Source organism: Rhineura floridana, chromosome 3 (genome assembly GCF_030035675.1).
Source record: "Rhineura floridana isolate rRhiFlo1 chromosome 3, rRhiFlo1.hap2, whole genome shotgun sequence".
Classification (NCBI taxonomy): domain Eukaryota; kingdom Metazoa; phylum Chordata; class Lepidosauria; order Squamata; family Rhineuridae; genus Rhineura; species Rhineura floridana.
Window position 1 is genome coordinate 30,679,738 of NC_084482.1, and position 19,741 is coordinate 30,699,478.

The 19,741-nt window shown below is 44.4% G+C and overlaps 1 protein-coding gene across 6 annotated transcripts in view; it reads right to left on the bottom strand.

Annotated features, from left to right (window-relative positions):
- The window catches only part of BAZ2A (bromodomain adjacent to zinc finger domain 2A), an 85,072-nt gene that overhangs the window by 55,120 nt on the left and 10,211 nt on the right, over positions 1 to 19,741 (bottom strand). For 2 of the 6 annotated variants that reach the window (XM_061615183.1, XM_061615182.1), the window contains exon 1: positions 14,029 to 14,244. The exons of 2 other annotated variants lie outside the window; for them this stretch is intronic. The gene's annotated coding sequence lies outside the window, so the exon portion shown is untranslated. Of the gene's footprint in view, positions 1 to 14,028; positions 14,247 to 19,741 lie in introns of those variants that run through there. 2 more of the 6 variants (XM_061615184.1, XM_061615179.1) reach the window with 2 other exon arrangements.

Below are 19,741 nucleotides of genomic sequence, written 5' to 3' on the forward strand. Positions count from 1 at the left end.
GTTTAAATAGTGGTTTAAAGTTCATTTTGTTTAAATGGTTGGTCTTAGGATTCTTGATATTTTTAGATTTCTTGGCTTTCTTTGTATTGGGTGATTTAACCCTGTTTCTTTTCTTATTCTTACAATTACCAGATCCGCTAGCATGGCCACTCGAATGCTCAGAGGAGGAGGATGGTGATTATGCAGGTTCATGCACTCCATAAATTGCAGACAGAGTGGACCCGAACGTCTGCACCAACGTTGTAAGTAATTGGTTGGTTTCTGAAATATATGCTTTGACAAACTTTAATTCGTCAAGCAGTAAAGACTGCCATACCTGATCAGAACCAACCGGAGAAGAATCATCCTGTTCTTTCCTCCTGTCAGGAGGGGGCGTTATCTGTCCCTTAGATAGTTGGCATGAGTCAATAGTTAGAAATGCTGACAGGGAGGCGTCGTTTATCGAGTTCAAAGAAAAATTAAAACCAGTGTCCTGGAGCTCCTCAGCAAGATTTTTGGAGGGTGGGAAGGTCTTAAAGGATTTGACAGAGAGAGGATGATCTAAAGTCCATTCGTGAGAGTTAACAGTCGGTGGATTCACTTGATGTATTAAACGAGACTGCAGCTCCGAGTGGAGTGGGTCACGTGAAGAAGGAAAGAATCTCGTGATTTTAGGTTGAGAAGTACTTGTCACTACATCGCCCTCAGTGGGAATTCCCAACTCCTGGTAATTTCTCCTAGTCATTACCATTAGGCACAGCACTCAAAGTGGTTGTATAAAAAGTGAAAACACTTTCAGAATCCGGCAGGTTGTCTAAGGTCTCAAGCTGTGAGTGCTATATGCAGAAGAAAACACGTTAGCTCCTTTCTGGATTTAAATTATTAGGCGGTGATATGTGGCAGTAGCTGTTGATTAAGAGACCTTATTGTTATTGAGAAAGAAGGATTTAATCCATTCATGCAGGACCTTTCTTTTTTTAAAAAAATATTTTATTGAGCAGGCTCACTGCAAAATTTCTGCTCTCTCTGAGGTTCTCTAGGCCTCATGTGACTACATAAGACTGCAAAGCAAAATGTGAAGATTCCTGATCAGATATATAAGCTTCACCAAGGCATCACCGCCCCCGTCTAGCTAGTCATTTTCTCATTTTGCAGGGATGCAGATGAACTTTTGCCTCTCTGCAGCTCTGGGAAAAAACCACCATTTCCTGTTACTGAAATTAATACACTAAATAGATGCACTGTTCAAAGAAGCTGGACAAAAATAAAACAGAGGACATCATCCCTTGGCACGGGGCCTAGTCCATTCCTTGAGTGTTCGCTGGGTCATTTCTGGCTCCTAAACATGGCAGTCCTACCAGATTCATGCAGGACCTTTTCCTCTCCCCACCACACCCCGAAACAGAGACTAAAGAGAAAATGCTCAAGGCAGGCCTGGTCAGCTGCCAAGGAAGGCAACACATGGATGAATGAACAGGGATGGAGTTCAAGCTGTAGACTCAGACCAGTTTGACAATACATTTTTTTTGCCTAAGTAGGCACTTATTATTACAGCAGCCACATTTTACATTACATCTTGAATGCAGAAACTTTGACCTGAAGCCTCACTATTAAACATTACTTGGATCTGTTTCAGTCTGATTACTTGGATCCGTTCCAGTCTGGCTTCAGGCCTGGCCATGACACTGAAACCACCTTGGTCACCCTGGCTTACAACATCTGTTAAGAGAGAGATAGGAGGAACGTGACCCTGCTCATCCTTGATCTTTCAGCAGCTTCTGATTGTGCTGACCATGGTATCCTTCTGGAGCATCTCAAGGAGGCGGGGGTTGAGGGCACTGTGCTTCAGTGGTTCTGCTCATACCTCCAGAGCAACTTCCAAAAAGTAGTTATCGGACGCTATGGTTCAGCATCATGGGAACTGTCCTGTGGTGTTCCGCAGGGTTCCTTTTTGTCCCCTCTGCTATTTAACATCTATATGAAGCTGTCATCAGGAGATTTGGAGTAGGGTGCAATCAATATGCAGATAACACCCAGCTCAACCTCTCTATTCCATCTGAATCAAGAGAGGTGCTTGAGCTGTTGAACCAGTGCTTGGAGGTGCTGATGGGCTGGATGTGGGTCAATAAACTGAGAATGAATCCTGAAAAGACAGAGGTGTTATGCGTCCGGAGGTCTCATGTCCGAGAGGCTGGGAGATGGCTTGTTCTGGATGGGGTCGCTCTCCCTTGGAAGGAGCAGGTCTACGGTGTCGGGGTACTCCTGGATCCAACATTGTCACTGGAAGCTCAGGTCACTAAGAGTGCCTTTTTCCAGCTCTGGCTGGTTCGCCAGCTTTGATCCCTTTTGGACAGAGGTTACTTTGCAACAGTACTCCATGTTCTGGTAAATTTCAGATTGTATTATTGCAATGCACTCTACATGGGGCTGCCCTTGACGATGACTCGGAAACTTCAACTGAGCCAAAATGCAGCAGCCAGATTACTGGCTGGGGTTCCCTTTAGAACTCCTATAACCCCTGTTTTAAAAGAGCTGCATTGGTTGCCTGTCCGTTTCTGGGCCCAATTCAAGGTGCTCACATTAGTGTTCAAAGTCCTATGCAACTTATATCCCAAATATCTGACAGACTGCCTCATTCCCTTCAGACCCTCTCAAGTGTTGAGATCAGCAGAGGAGGCCCTTTTGGTAGTTCTGCCACCCTCAGAAGCTTGGGGGGCACAGCTCAGAGAGGGCATTCTCTGTGGCAGCCCCTAAGTTATGGAACTCCCTTCCCAAAAAGGTGCATCTGGCAACTTCACTGCACAGATTTTGGCGAATGCTGAAGACACACCTCTTTATTATTTATTTATTACATTTATATTCTGCCCTTCCTCCTAAAAGGAACCCTGGCCTTTGACACCTTAGATGTATATTTTTAGGACCCATCCTATTTTTTGTCATGTGATGTTAAAAACAACCTGTTTTTTAATGAACTGTTGTGACCTGCCCTGGTACCTTTGGGTGAAGGGCGGGTAACTAACTAACTAACTATAATAATACTTCCACCCAAAGTTGTGAACAAACTTCACACAAGGCCTCCGGATGCACTGGGTCATTACTCTACTCACAGAAACAAGAATGCAATTTAGGAGTCTTGGCTTCAGGTTTTCCCCTGATCTAAGTTTTTTGCCTCTCTCTCCTGAAACAAATGAAATGGGTGGCATGAGAAAAATAATCTCCCCTAATCTCACTATTATTCTCAAGTAACCCACAGTCAGGGAATATGAAGCTCAGCAAGCTCAACAACTGGCACAACGAGCATGTGAAGTTCAGTTCTCAAGAGCTTCAAGACTCAATGAACTAAAAATGCTAGGTGAATCCAGAAAGAATGGAACCAAACAGAGGTTGATAAATTTTGTGAATACCTACATGAGTATTCTCAGAATACAACAGCATCTTTACAGTTCTTATAGATAGTTACTTCAGTTTTACTATACTAATGATTCACTTTAGTATCTGAATGAAAAATCAGGGTGGGCAAGCAGAGTGACTTGAATACAAGGCACAATAAGAGACCAACTACTAAGCTTTTTATTCTGAGAACATTCTCAGAAATAAAGTTCACTCTTAGGAGACTCTTTGCTCACAAAAACGAAACAGATTCTTCAGGTAGCAGGTTTTACATAAGATGCTCCCTAAATATGGAGAGTCCAATCAGTTAGAGCTTGCAAGAAATTATGAGAATACCCACACACACTGATGGATTTGTAGAAAATGTATTCCACAAACATGGCAACTGTATTCATAAATACTGTACATTCAAAAGTATCTAACATGTTCATGTGAATGTAATCTTATCTGATCAGATCAGTGGTCTATTTCCTGCAGCCAGCAACACAGACGTGAGAATATATACAATATTTTAAACTGTTTGCCTTTGACATCCCAAGTCTCCAAAAAGTTGCTCTGGTCTTAGCGAACCCAGCTCTACTCCTAGCTATAATCACATCTTGTATCGTGAATTTGAAAAACAATTTGTGCACTGGAAAAAAACTTTTTGTTTATATTCAATCTTAGAGAAACAAGCCTTTCCTGCATCCTTACAACAGGTGGAAGGTGAAAATGAGGTTAAGTAATCTGTGTAAGGTCAAGGTAGAATAGCACATAATCTCTACTTCTGAGTACAGTTTCTTACACATCCTGGCATTATTGTTCTCTTTTTGCCCCCATATTATTATTATTTATTTATTTATTTATTTATTTATTTTGTATCCCGCCCTTCCTCCCAGCAGGAGCCCAGGGCAGCAAACAAGGCACTAAAAACACTTTAAAACGTCATAAAAACAAATCTTAAAATACATTAAGACAAAACAGCGTTAAAAACATTTAAAAAACTTTTTTAAAAGGGTTAAAACATTATTAAAAAACATATTAAGCAATTCAATATTCCCAAGCTGTTTGCTACAGGAGTAGAGTGGTCTTCACTGCTTCCCAGGACACGTCCCTATTGGAAAACCACTATTTTTCTAAGAATCAGTTCTATGGCTGTTTCTGGAATATTGCCAATAAAGGCTTGTAAGACATAGAAAAAAATGGAAGTGAAACCTAGGAATTCACCACCACAGCAGCTTTACTGAACTTGATCCCTTTTGAAGGGAAAAGCTGTGGTATACAGTGGCATCCTATGAACATGAACAGAACTGGCATAGGACACTTATGCTGAAACAACTCCTACAGAAGCACCTAAAACTTGAATACCGCTCAGAAACAATTATGGCATTGCACAGCACATGCTTATTTACAGAACTACTTAATAGTAGAGATTACTTTTTTGAATCTCACCAACCATCTGTAGACGGAGAATTGACACATTTAGGACAATCATAGATATCTTTCCTGCTTCTCCTGTATTTGCTATGCAAAGCAAGTTCTTTTTAAGAATCAACTGTAGTCAAATGCCCCAGTAGGAAAGATGAATTGACCACATAAAGTAATTATTTCAATGGACCACTCACAAACACATTATGTTGTACTAGGATTCTAACACACAGTGCAAGATTTACTAGTTTGCTGGACAGACATACTGGCCGCCAAGATGATTACCTTGAGAGTCAGCAGACTAAGGTCATAGGTGGCCAGCAGCTCAAAAGACTCTCCTATGAGCTGGGTTAGAACTAAAGACAAGCTCCTAGAAGAGAGTCCATTCTGCATGTGGGTAGCAGTGGAGGCTGGATATACTATGGAAGAACTGCTTCATCAACCTGACTGGGGTGGTGGTGGTGGTTGATGTTAATCTGGAGGAAGCCATTATTGCACCAGAATAGAACAATATCACAAAACTGCATTAAAGAAGCCTCGGGGGACTGGAGGCTAGAGCCTGGTTCTTGGGATTCCAGTGCTGATTCCTCCATGTTGTGTGAATTAATGAACCACCTTCATCAATTTTGGCAGGGGGAAGAGGTATCTACTCTGTGTTCCTCTCCAAGGCAGGAAAAATAGCGGACATGGTCCCCTGTCATGAGTAATTTACTGCCACACCCCATACATTTCATAAATAAAGGCTGTTGTGCCACAAGCATACAGCCAGCAATAAGAATAGGGGGTGGGGTAGGGGACAAAAAGGAAAATAATCGAAAAACTTTTAAGAAGAAAACTACAAAGTACAGGAGGCGGGGGGAAGGCCTAACACATTCCTGATGAAAACGATAGAGAAAACTCCCCCTGCTACTGTGGTGATGGCTGAAAGAGAGCTAAGCAGGAGGGTGTGGGCTCCTCCGCTCTAGGCATGTACATTCCTTCTGAGGGGTGGGCTTTACTGCCAAAAAAGTTGCAGGCTTAAATCTAGAAGATTTTGAATGCCACTTTGCACAGGCACAGAACTGTATGCGTATGGACAGAAAACATGAAGAACAGTGCATTTCTAAGTGCTCTTGTACAGGGGCAGATCTCAGAAACGCTTACTGCAAGGGAGAAAAGTGTTAGTTACCCAAATGTACAAGTCATTTAATGGGGAAATGAAAAAAAATATGGAAATGGACTGCTTTTAGGTCGATCCCGACTTATGGCGACCCTATGAATAGGGTTTTCGTGGCAAGCAGTATTCAGAGGGGGTTTGCCATTGCCTCCCTCTGAGGCTGAGAGGCAGCGACTGGTCCAAGGTCACCCAGTGAGCTTCATGGCTGTGTGGGGATTTGAACCCTGGTCTCCCAAGTCGTAGTCCAACACTCTAACCCAGCCTTTCCCAACCAGTGTGCCTCCAGATGTTGTTGGACCACAACTCCCATCAGCCTCCCATTGGCAATGCTGGCTGAGGCTGATGGGAGTTGTGGTCCAACAACATCTGGAGGCACACTGGTTGGGAAAGGCTGCTCTAACCACTACACCACACTGGCTCTCGGGAAAATGAAGAGCTGCTTTATTTTATTATCTTTTTTTCACCTGCCAATCTGACTTGCTTAGATCATTGACCACGTCAAAATCAATCTCCTTTGTCCATCCCCCCCACCCTGGAAGCAATCATTGTCAAGATCAATTTTATGTAGCCCATACAGGTATAAATATAAATAAACTAAATGTCAATGAAATACTTATTTGACCCACAGCTTCTCTGCTTCACTGGTTCAATCTCTCTCACATCAGGAAGCTTCTCTCTCTCCACCCCACAAAGACACACAAGCCTCTATTACTGCAATGTCATGCCAAGCTCCACCACCTAAACTAAGAAGCTTCTGTTGCTGCAGAGGCAAGGGAAGGCTGCTACTAATAGTGGCAGGGAAAGTGCCCTTCCCCTAACTCAATATGCAGTATTAGGAATCATCACTGCTTGTACCAAGACAACCCTATGCCACTTGCTGCTCGCCCTTGAAAAAACAAGAGGATCCTACCCCTGACAGTGCAAAGCAGCTGAGCTGAACCATAAAATTACTGTGAATATCCCTTTAAGGACGAGGGTAGTAGCAGAAAAAACAGCTGCTGCTCCAGCGGAGACAAGCTGAGCTGCAGCCAAGGTGAAGGGAAGTGCTGGGAAGGCATTGTAATTAAAGGGGAAGGCAGAATGGCTTGCTAGGAAAGAAGCCAAGCAAAATGGATGAATTAATTGCAGCCAATGAGAGAGCGACAGAAAGACTTTAAAGGGAAGGGGTGTGGTTTGACAGGAGCTACGCATGCAAGAATAACACTGAACAGCTGATATCGTCAGAGAAGGTCCTATTTGTAAATATCATAGGCCTATGTCTCTCTCGTGATCCCAGCAGAAGCAAATGTTTTACATGTATGAGGATGATGGGAGTAGGTATATCCTATAGCTCAGTGGTTCCCAACCTTTATGAGTACGGGACCCCCTTTATAAGCTTAAAACTTTTTGTGACCCCCTCCCTCCAGGGAGGCAGGCTGGCTGCCAGGAAGGAAGGGGAAAATCAGCCTTTCCTTGCAGCCTTGCTTCTTTTTGCTTCACAAAAAAAGCCCTCTCCTCTCATTCTGAGTAAGGGTGTCGTCAGCAGCGGCAGTGCAAGGAGATGGGAGTCAGTGATAGTAATCCCCTCTTCTTCCTGGTAGCTCCACCCTCAGCCTCCTTTGGCATCTGCCATGTGTTCTATAGGCCTGCCCTTGGTGTGCCTGAAAGACACTCTGGCACTTCAGCAAAAATCCTCCCCTCTTGTTTGGGGCAAGGGGGAGGTGTCATCTGCAGCCGCAGTGGGAAGCAGAAAGTGTCCAGGGAGTGAAGACTAAAAAAAAAATTCATTTCTTTACTATTCGTGTCCCCCTCTGATTACTTCGTGGCCCCCCTGGGGGTCACGGCCCCCAGGTTGGGAACCACTGCTATAGCTTGAAAAGGGATGAGACAATCATTTATTCCTCCCAGGGGGCAAGGCAATGGAATTTGAAAGTAGTTAATAGTACGTATAGATGGGTCAGAGCCTTGTCTACTCAAGGTCTCTTCTATTCTTAACTATTCCTTAGTGAATGGGTTGGGAGTTTGACACACGTTCATGGTCTTTCACCACAGAAATGAGATACTTTGCCAAAAAGCTGAAGACTTCCTGTTCTAAGCTGTCAAAACCTGCTTCAGACACTGTGCTCAATCCTGCTTGGAAAGTCCTGCCTTCATAATTCACCCTGAAATGCTCTTCCTGCCCTAATAGAAATTAAAACCCTCTTTGTTTAAAAAAAAAATCACATAAGCATTTTGGATGTAGAATTACTTTTTTTAAAAAAAATACTTGTTTGTCCTCACAAAAGCTTTACAAAGTTGATATCATTCTTACTCTACAAACTGGGAACAGGAGTTAAGTAAAACCCACAGCAACCCAGCAACTCCATGCCTAGCATTCAAAAAGATCAGCTTCCCCTCTTAAAATACATGGTGGGGCACCATCTTATTGAAGCTTTCCATTTTATGAAAGAGGAGGAAGATCCTGGATATGTTATGACATTTTCAAAATGTCATCATCAGCTGAGGCCAAACAGTGCAAAACCACTTACCAGTAATGTCAAGTACAAGATGGACACGGCAGAGAGAATAGTAAGAACCTAGAACCTTTAAACCAGCAACTGTTTTTCAGTTGCTGAAGACTGCTAAGTTCTATATCTGTATAATGGATCCAAGGCCCTCCAAAAAACCCAAAAATGTCTAAAGCAGGAATGGGGAGCCTGTGGCCCTCTTGATGTTTTAGGTTCTCCTCCCATCAGCCCCAGGCAGCATGGGTAACATTTAAGGATGATGGGAGTTATAGAACAGCAACTCTTGGACTTCCGGGAAGGGTGACTTAGCCTGTGCCTGCTTTTGAGACGGGCTCCTGCCTCAAAAGAAGCTTATTCAGATATATCAGTCAGTTTTTTCTTTTTTTTTTTGACTGATTAAACTTCTCCCGGGTAGGGAGAAACGAAGAGATTAACCTCAAAGCCTATTTTTGTTGGGACGACCAGATCTCATTAATTTATGGGACGAGGTCCAGCCGACGATTTATGGGACGGATTTTTAACAGCAAGCTCTATCTGTTAAAGCGAACGTTCATCTTATCTTCTAAGAGAGAACGCACTAACAGGCAAGCACCCTTCTTTCTATATTTTTCTTTTACTTGACTTAAATTGTTGCTGTTTAAAAGAGATTTGCCAGATTGATCAGTTTTTGACATCTCACTGGGGAGCCATAACTTCTCTCTGCTACGCACTAATTAATAGCTTATCTCTGTTTTTGTTGCAAAAAGCTGTCCTGGATTTGCATTCTAAAGATATACACAGAAGAGGGATTTCTATTCCAGATTTTTATTTTGAAAAATATTATACTGTTTTGAGACTACTCTCTTTTTGGTCTATTTTATTTTGACGAATCTGTTTCTTGACGATTGCCATTAATTGTTTCGATCCTGGGAACTGCATTTTGTTTACTTAACTATTGGAGAGATAAGGCTGTCTGCTCTGTTTATACTGTGATGTCACCAAGTTTGGAGAATTAACCCAATTGTTGCTGAAATAAGAAGTGGTTTTCCTATATTTTTCTTTTAAAATGGCAATTAAGAAAGTGGCTGAAAATCTGGAAATAACTATGTTTCATAAAATAATGGATGAGATTGAGATAATGAAAATTGAATTGAGTAAAATGAAGCAGGAGATTAAAGATATAAGGGTCCCTGTGAGAGAGGTGACCCTGGAAGGGGTCCCTGTGAGAGAGGAGACCCCGGAGATTGGAACAGGGGTCCCTGTGAGAGAGGAGACCCTGGAGACTGGAATAGGGGTCCCTGTGAGAGAGGAGATCCCGGAGATTGGAACCAACGTGGAACAGGAACAAGATTTGGAGTTTATGGACTTTAGAAATAAAATCTATTGTTTGGAACTCAATGTTATCTCTGAAGAAATGAATGAAGATTCTAGAGATAAAGTTATCAATGGCATGGATAATCTTCTGGACTGGAATGATGTGATGGAGCCCAATATAGAGAAAATCTATGGAATTAACTGCAGCCATGTGACAATGGAAAAACTTTTAAGAGATGACCCAGTGTATTTTGAAAAAAAGAACAGAGATATGATTTTACAGCAGTATTTCAGCAACCTATTCAGAATGGATGGCAAGAAAATATTTGGGATAGAGGTAATTCCCATCAGACTCTTACTATATGACTATGGCTTTGACAGCAAGATTATTATGGAATACTGATAATGGAAGATTGGATATTGAAATTACTGGACTTAACAAGACTACTGAAGATGGAAGATGGAAAATGGAACTAATAGAGATAATAGAACAATGGCTACTGAAATTATTGAACCTAACAGATTCTGATGTGATGGATTAATTGAAATGTTTATTTTGACTATGGTTATGACAATAAGATTATCATAATTAGTAATGAGATGGATTAATCGATATGCTTATCTGGAAAAAAAAATTGATAGATATATTTCTTAAAGAATTGAAACCTCTCTTTGACTTTTTGTGGAAAGAATAAAGTAATGTTTATGAGATTTGATGATTAAGTAAGATAACTACTGGAGGAAAGTGATTTTATAATATGACTTAAGAGACAGGATTGTTATATATTATAGACTTATAACTGATTTGATCTTTGACAAATGGGAAGTCAATATTTTACTCTTTATTTTTTATTTTTGTTTTTTTTTCTTTTTTTCTTTTTGTTTAACTATTTTTGATTTTGTTTTTTGTCTTTGAATGTTTTATGATTTTGTCATGTATGTTTTATGAAAATCTGAATAAAAATTATTGAAAAAAAAAAAAAGAACAGCAACTCTTGGAGGGCCAGAGGTTACCCACCCCTGCTCTAAAATATGGGTTGTTTGATTTAATTTGACGAAAACAAAGGATGAAAAGGAATAACTGATATGTTTTTTTTTCAGGAGGGTTGCCATAATTTACCCTTCATTGACAATATACCATTAGTAGCCTTGTGGTGTTTCAGTTTCAGTGGTATATTGACTCATTTAAAATCCAACAGGCAGAATGTTCTGTGAATGCAACCAACCAAGAACTCCCCATTAACAAATAACTCAGAAGAAATGGTGTATTCTAGGCAGTTCTAACTAGGCAGTTTAGAACTAGGCAGTTCTAAATAAGTGCTCACTTGATAGACCTGAGACTTTGAAACTCTCTTCCCAAAGGGGTTCAGCCTAGTGCAGAGTCTGCTGTGCTTTGGCACCAGATGAAGCCATTTTTATTTTCCCAGTTATTGCTAACTTGAATATGCCTAGCTATGCTGCTGCTGGTTGCTATAATCACTGTGAGATTTAACACATTGTTATTTTATATTTTTGTATTGGAAGCCATTCTAAGATTTTTCACTGAAGAGCAGGGCATCAAATGATAAATAAACAAAGGCTGCAAGTTTGTTGACATGCAGCATAAACTAGAATGTCCTACCCAAGTATCTGTGAAAAAGGTTTCAATATATCTCACTTTCAAGTAGGAGTAACTTCTTTATTAACACTTCAGTCCCATACACACTTACATAAACTCAATGGGTCTTACTTCTGAATTGACATGCATAGGATTTCACTGCATATGTCTATCAAATCTTGCATGGACAACCTCACAGCAATAACCATACAAATTTATCTTCCTGGAACAGGAAGCCCTGATGAAATAGTTGTTCCTACATAAAAAAGGTAAAGGTGTCCCCGCACTTGTAGTGCGAGTCATTTCCGACTCTTAGGGTGGCGTCTTGCGACGTTTACTAGGCAGACCATATATATGGGGTGGGATTACCAGTTCCGTCCCTGGCCTTTCTTTACCCCCCCCAGCAAGGAAGCAGTTATTCCTTTTTAATGTGGGATAGACCTGGAAATGTCAAAAAGGGTATGTGTGAATACATGCAAGGATCACTGCCCTTGAGCAAGTCCAAAGATATGGATCACACTTCAGGGCTTGCAATTTTGCTAGATCAGAATAGACACAACTGCCTCTTTAAAATCCATGTAACTTTTAAAAAGAAGCTGTGATAACCCTAAACTTCAGGATCTTGTGCCAACTGGCTGCTGTGGAAGAGGACTAATATAGCCAAAGAGTTTAGGGACAGCCAAAAACTGAAACCAAATCTTATTAAAAAGGACATTTCAAAAGCAACAAACACAGCTGCCATTTCCCAGCCACTTCCTGCAAGGATGGGGGAGGGAGCAGAGGAAGAGGGCTATTTGTACCAAGGCTTTGGCATGCATGTTTAAACAGGGGAAGAGGACAGCTCTAAGCTCCTACCCACCCTGCAGCCAGTCACTGGGGATTCCCTATTCCCACAGCCCACCTTCGCACATACACAAAGGGCTCTCTCAGCCCCAATAAGCTTCTGGTCAGACCACACTCACAGCCTCCCTCCTGGTGCTAAAATAAAGATCTTGGTCTTTCAACTTCCAAAATACAAAAAAGATCACTATCAGAAATAGTCCCATACCATCTACATACAAACATTCTCCTTATACACATACTAAACCTCCGGGATCAGAAACAACGCATGGAGAGGACCTCTAGTTATCAACTTTTAGCACAATGAAGACCAGGGCAGCCCCAAATCTCCATCCCAAAACAGAATTCCTGGGTTCTCTTTCATACCCATGACAAAAAATACTCTTCTCTTTCTAAATGCCAGCTATTGTGCCAATATAGGAGCCAAGATTCCTGTGTATGGCTCTTTCTCTGCATCGTTGTTTAAAAGCCATTCTCTCCACAAGTGGCATCAGCAGATAGAGATCCCTAGTGGGAATTGTCACCCAAGAAGGGAGTAACCCTTTCCCAGATCTAATGGAACCTAACACCCTGCCTCAGGGAAGTTCACACATCCCCTCTTCATGCATCCTATATGCACAGGAGCCCACAGAGTCTCACCGCCTTCATAGAATCACAGTCATAGAATAGTAGAGTTGGAAGGGGCCTATAAGGCCATCAAGTCCACCCCCCTGCTCAATGCAAGAATCCAAATCAAAGCATTCCCGACAGGTGGCTGTCCAGCTGTCTCTTGAATGTCTCCAGTGTCGGAAAGCCCACTACCTCTTCAATCAAGGTTCTGCAGCCCTTGAGTTTACTACGATAGCACTGAAGTGAAAGGAGTCCTCACACAAAACTGGGCACTCCAGGCTACCGTAGGTCATCCCACAAAATACTCGGACCACCTCTCCCCAACTGCAAACGGAGACAACACATCCACTCCAACCTTATACACTGACTAAACCATAAACATCACTGCTGCTATTTCCGTCACCACCATTCTTCTCCAGAAACAAAATCTGGATGCTTCCTACCCAAAAACTAGGCCTTCCCCATCCCCCTCCATTTATTTAATTCCCAAGAGTCCAGGCTCTCCTTCAGCCCACCCCCTAGGGATGTGGAACCTCCTGCGACACCCCCTCCCCAGATGTTGTTGCGACTCCCAGCTCCCATCATCCTTGCCCATTGGCCATACTAGCTGGGGCTGATGGGAGGTGGGAGTTCCCCAGCCCTGTCCTAAGGCCAGCCATCACCCCCACGAAGATGCCCTCTCCAACTCCTCCGCCCCACCGTCCCCAGCTTCCCCAATAATCTGGGCCTTTTCCCAACACCCCACCCCAACAAGCCACCTCCCTCCGCGCTAGACGTTGCCCACAGGAGAGGCACCCCTTCCCCGCCTTTGGGAAACGGGCTTTCCCACGAAAAAGGAGTCTCTCACACTCGCCTCCTTCCTCAAGCTGGAGCTTCCCCTCACCCCACGGAAGCGAGAGGCTCTTGTCCCTCGCCCTCTCTCTCTCGTATGTGCCCCTTCTCCGGGACCAACGCCTCCCCCCCTCACCCTCCGGGGCCACTGCCGACCCCCTTCCACTATACACCACCTCGCCTCACACGGGGGGGGAGGAAAAGGAAGAGCACAAAGTCCCCCCCACCGTCGTTTTGATATTTAAGATTAAACTTGCTTCGTCCTCCCCCCCCCCCGGGCCTCGAGCCCAAACTTCCCTCGCCCCTCTAAAAGGGCCACGTCACTCTCTCTCACACACACACACACACACCTTCCTCTCCTTCCCCCGCCCCCCCGTGATAGATTCTTGTCCTCCACGAAATAGTCTCTCGCTTCCCCCACCCCCGTAGAGACTCCTCACCTGTGGGAGGTGTCAGCCGGCTCCTCACATGGCCCGCAGAGGGAAGGGTCGGGCCCTGCGACGCAGCATGGCCGCGGGAGGGAGGAGGGGCGGCGGCGGAGGAGAGAAGGGGGGGCACCGGCCGAGGCTGGTGGGGGAGGGGCAGGCCGCCGTCGTCGTCGTAGCTTCTGGGCAGGAAGCGAAGCCAGCCAACGAGCGAGCGACCGCCGGGGCGAGTGTCGACTGCAGTCGCCGCCGCCGGGTCCTAGCGCCCTGAGCCGCGATTACCAAGATTTGACCCTGAGCCGCCGCCTTCTGGAAGGGAGGGGCAGAACGAAAAGCAACTGGATCATGGGCGAGACCCTCCAAGAAGGCACAAGAAATAAAGTTGCCATATCTAGGCTGCTAGAGCTGAAAGGGATGGGGTAGGTTTTTTAAAAAAAGACTCTTAGCAGCGAGGATGTGTCGGGGAAGTGGTTGCTTGGCCCCGGGTTCAGTTCCCTGCATCTCCATTAGGCCTGGGGATGGGGGAGACTCCTGTGTAAAACCCTGGAGACCCTTCGCCAGCGGCGTGGCAGACAACGCAAGTGGCCTAACTCTGTACAAGGCAGCTTCCTAGGTTCTTACTGCCCTTTGAAATGTATTTGTTTTATTTAAGTCAGGGGTGGTTAACCTGTGGCCCCACCACATGTAGCTGAAGTACAATACTCCTCAATTTTAGGCAGCATAGCCAATGGTCAGGAATGATGGGAGCTGTAGTCAAGCAACATCTGAAGGGCCCCAAGGTAGCCATTTCTGATTTTAAGCATTGGTATTCCAGCTTTCTGGGCTAGCCTTCCTTTGGCTCTCCTCCTATGCCAATATGGGATGGGAATGGTTAAGGAAAGGTACCCTGCACCTGCTCAGAGCATCTCCCTGCATGGATTTTCATGTGCATTCACACTGCTTGATGAACACTGCACCATCGTGATGATTTGCACGTGTGAATGAGCCATCACTGGTGAAACACTACAGAAAGGATTTTCATATATCTCAAACACAGCCACCTTGGTGTAGGGCCAGTGTGGGGGGACCTTGGGCCCTCCAGCTGTTGCTCAGCTATGACTCCTATCATGCCTGGCTATTGGCCATGCTTGCTAGGGCTGATGGGAGTTCAGCAACAGCAGGAGGATCAATGGTTCTCTACTCCTGGTATAGGGGCTAGACTAGAGGGTTACATTTTCAGAACCCTTTTCAGCCATGAACTTCACCCTGGGGCAGTGATCCTGGCAGTAACCTACCTGCTAAGGTTGTTGTGAGGACAGAAACAGAAGAAACCATGTACTTATTAAAGACACAGGTTGCAAATCAAATTGACAAGTGATGAGAGAAATCAAGCAATGCACAGATCCAGCTCTCAATCTCTGTCTGTTGGGTCCCCAGTTGCCAAGGGCATTTGCTAGGACTGTGGCCTCCCAGGAGCAAATTGCAACAGGCTGAGTTAATGACCACCAACCCTAAAGAAAGAAACAACCTTGCTTACAAGGAGCAAAAAGCCAAAGAGGAAGATGGCTGGTACTTAAGAATAAAGAGGAGGGGACTGACTCCTCGTTTGACCCTGGAATGGAATCAAAGTAAATTTAATTAAATTAGATTTATTGCCCGCCTTGTACTGATACCCCTGGTACTAGTACAGAGTATAGCACAAAATAAATTATAAATCAATGGAACAAGCCACCAATTCATCAAAAACACAAAGAAGCCACTAAAAACAGTGGAGAAGGCTAAAATAGTTACCCACTAAAAAGTTAATATAATTGCAGTACCAGAGTAAACAAGTACCTCTTTACATGGCATCAAAAACGAGAGCAGTCAGCACCTGTAGTACTTGTGAGGAGAGGGCATTTCACACACTATGGGGAAGATTCCAGCCCATCACAGAATGAACCTCTCTTGCCAATGGCACATGGAACACAACCTCCTCAAAGCACAGGCGGGCTGGTATAGGGAGAGACACGCCTTTCAATGTCATCACACTGAAAGAAATGGGGGTCTTGTGTGGGAGGGTAGAAAGTTGAGGAACGCATGACTCGGGCCCTTTGGCTGCCAAGAGGCCTATTTCTGGGGTCAATATGGAAGTACAGAAAGAGATATTAAAGGAGTTGTCAGACAATCCGCAAGGTGGAACAGTCGCGACAGGTGGGTCAGCAGAGGCACATGAGGGGTGTATATATAAAAAGAACTGATGGAGGGAACACACATCTAGGGCAAGGAAGAGGAAGCTGTGGCCCTTCAGCTTCCATCAGCCCCAGCAAGCATGGCCAGTGGTCAGTAGTGATGGGAGTAGCAGTCCAACAGCATCTGAAGGGCCACAGGTTCTCCATTCCTGCACTTGATCATGCCACTCTGCTCTGCTATAAGAACATAAAGGCCCTGCTGAGCTGGACCAAGGTCCATTTAATCAAGCTTCTGGCAGTGGTCAACCAGATGCTTCAGGCAGTCTATAAGCAGAGCAAAAAGGCATCAGTCCTTCCTCCCTGGTATTTTGTGCCTTGCCCCCAAACTGGCATTTAGAGATAAACTGCTTCTGAACATGGAAGATCCTTCAGGGCAAACATGTCAGTGTCCATGAATTTGTCCGATTCCCTTTTAAAGCCAGTGAGCCTAATCACATCTTGCAGCAAATTCCATGTTAATTATGTACTGGGTGAAGGGCTTTTTTCATCTTGAATTAACCACCCATCGATTTCATTGGATGACCATTAGCATTATGAAAATCTCTCTTCAAAACAATTATGTGAATATATGTAAACTAAGTAGCCATGTTGGTTCATTACAAAATCATCATTGTCATCATCTAAAAGCCACAATGGGGTAATACCTTTCTTAGGACCAACTTTATGCCACTATCACTCACTATACTGTGACATTTTATTTGGTCCTAACAAAGGTAGTGCCCTACTGGGGCTTTGGGGTGAATCTTTTGTACTGGTGAAACTGCAGTTGTCAAACTGTAGCTGTGCCAATAGACATTAGAGCAAAGTGTAAAAACGTCATGCTACAAAATATTAGTCTCCCAACCTTGTGCAATTTCCTCTGACGTATTTTCAGATTTTCTTTTCTTTTTTCATTACTTGCTGGCCACTCTCATACCATCAGTCCTGCAACCATCTGAACTTCTACCTCCCCAGCTTCCGTTGTTGTTGTTTTTAAAAAACAAATGATGGAGCTAAACTTTCCATGCTGTGTCCCATGTTACTAAAGATTTGAAAGCTACAATCCCAATTTTGTGGATGGTTGGTTCATTGTGTGCCACTCTGATCCATATAGCTCTAGGATTAACACAATTAATTGGCTGGGGGGCGGCGGTGGCTAACAAATCTTTCAGGGCTGGGCTACTCTGAATAGCTTCTGACAAGCCCACACAATGGAAGACAAGTATGTTGGGCCTTAGGAGCTGCAGTGCTCCCCAGTGCAGATACTCCCCTGCCAGCTTCAGAGTTCCCAGCTGCTTGTGGGATCAGGAGATTGGAGCTGCCACAGCCCATCAGCCCCTCCTTCCCTGAGATGCAGAGGCAAATGACACCAACAGTGCCCACAAAACAACATCTCTTCTGGTTGCAGGACAAAGTGAACCGGGGGACGGGCAAAGGGCGGGTGGAGGACACAAGAAGAACGCACACACAAAAATCCCACCATCATCAACAGAACATCAGTAGAAATACATATACAAGTTCTCGCCCTGCCCAGAAAGAGCAATAGGGAAGTCCAGAATCTATAGGGAGCTGGTCTGTAGATACCAGAAGACTGGGAGGGGAAGTTGGGCGGGGGGGGGAGTGAGGGTGGAAAGACAGAACAAACCTTCCTCAGTTCCCAATTAGCTCCATTCTATGCTGAATCTAGCCGGCTGAGTCAGCCAGACGCAGCAAAACAGCACATCATTGTTATCTACCCTCAGCTCAGACTCCCACCTCACATGCTGAAAGCTATTAATTAATTAATCATTGTTTAGTTGTGCTCTGCAGATAGAGAAACTGAGGCATGGCTTGCCGAGCTCTCTCATCAAGGTCCCACAGTCAGCAAAGGAGCAGTGCATGGGCTCTCACATGCTCACAGTAGCTCTACAAGTGCCAGTGTTTACAGCCCCTCAAAGCTGGGTGCAAGCCTTTATGGCAAGATACTTTTCTTCTGAATGTGCTCCTCCCCCCACTCCCCAGTCAAGCAATCTTCATCCCTACAAGGCTTAAAGCAGCCTTCCCCAACCTGGTACCTTCCAGATGTTTTGGACTAAACTCCCATCAGCATCCGCTAGCACAGCTGTGCTGGCTGGTGCTGATGGGAGTTGCAGTCCAAAACGTCGGGAAGGCACCTGGTTGGCGAAGGCTGTCTTAAAGAATCCCATCACATTACCATAGGTCCCGACGCTTACACTGCATCCATAGGCTGATGCCAAGGGCTAGTCAAAGCAAATGCTTGTTGGAGAACGCACAGTCTCAGATTTCTTAGGGCTGCAGAACTGGAAGAAGAACCACCACATCAACTGTAAAAAGTTCAATAAATCTACCAGTAAGCCCCACAGTGTCACCACTGACCAATTAGGCTACCACAAAGGAAATCTTATGAGCTTGCAGTCTAAGGATATAATCCTAAACACATTTACCTAGGAGTTAACCCCACGGAACTCAATGGGACTTACTTCTGAATAGGACTGTGTTGTAAGGGGAACAGTCAACATCCCACTGTACTCAACATGGACTTTTTATTAATCTGGATTATGCCTTACGCTGTTTTGTCAAATATGAAATGCTTACAGTGCAAACTTACCCCGTCTATTAAAAAGTAAGCCCCACTGAGTCCAATCAGGTTTACTGCTAGGTAAGCAAGTATGGGACTGCAGCCGCAATTTCAATAAAATAAATTTATTGTTGGGGCCCTAACTGGCCAGGAAGTCATGTCATCTGCCCCACAAGCCCTCATCCTTGTGGTGGCAGGCTGTATGTTCTCTAAGAGATATGGCACTTTCTGAAGTCCTGATGCCAACAACAAACAACACAACTTAGGTCTCGGTCATTCCACACAGATACAAGGACACTGTCCAAGTAGCAGGAACACACCTATGCTGAGCCACCATTGAATTCTCAGTTGTACAGGGCTCTGCTAACCTTGCAGATGGGAAAACAAGGAACATCCAACCATGTTAGAAATGCATGCCTAAGTGATGTCACCATCCAAATACTGCCTCTGCCGCTCAGATAATGTAGTTCTAGCAGTGAAAACATAGTGCTCATCTTCTAGCCTGGAGCCATGCACCGCTTGCCACTCATAATCCCCAGCCTGGCCAGCACCTCCTGAACTAGACTCCCTGCAGGGGGTGCTGGGATGCATCAGACAGATCCATTAAAGCAAGAGTAGCAAGGACTCGGATCCCTTTTAACCCAATGAGTGAAGGAAGAAAGATTTGCCTCTCTCATTTGCTGGAGGCAAAAGTAGGTTATGGAGTGAGCTGCAGGAATCTGCATGTATTCTCTAGCATAGGGTGGGGGATGAAACATCCGAGAAGCTGGCTGGCGGAGGGAAACTCAAGGCAAAACAGATGCAGGAAAAAACCCACTGCTTCTCTGACCCCCACACCCCCACTAATATGCCTGTCCATGCTGTGACTCAAAAGGAGAGAGGGGACAGGAGTTACTTTCCCAAAAGAATGGGCCTGCCACATCCTTGGCACTGTCATCCGTATGTGTTTGGATAGAAATGA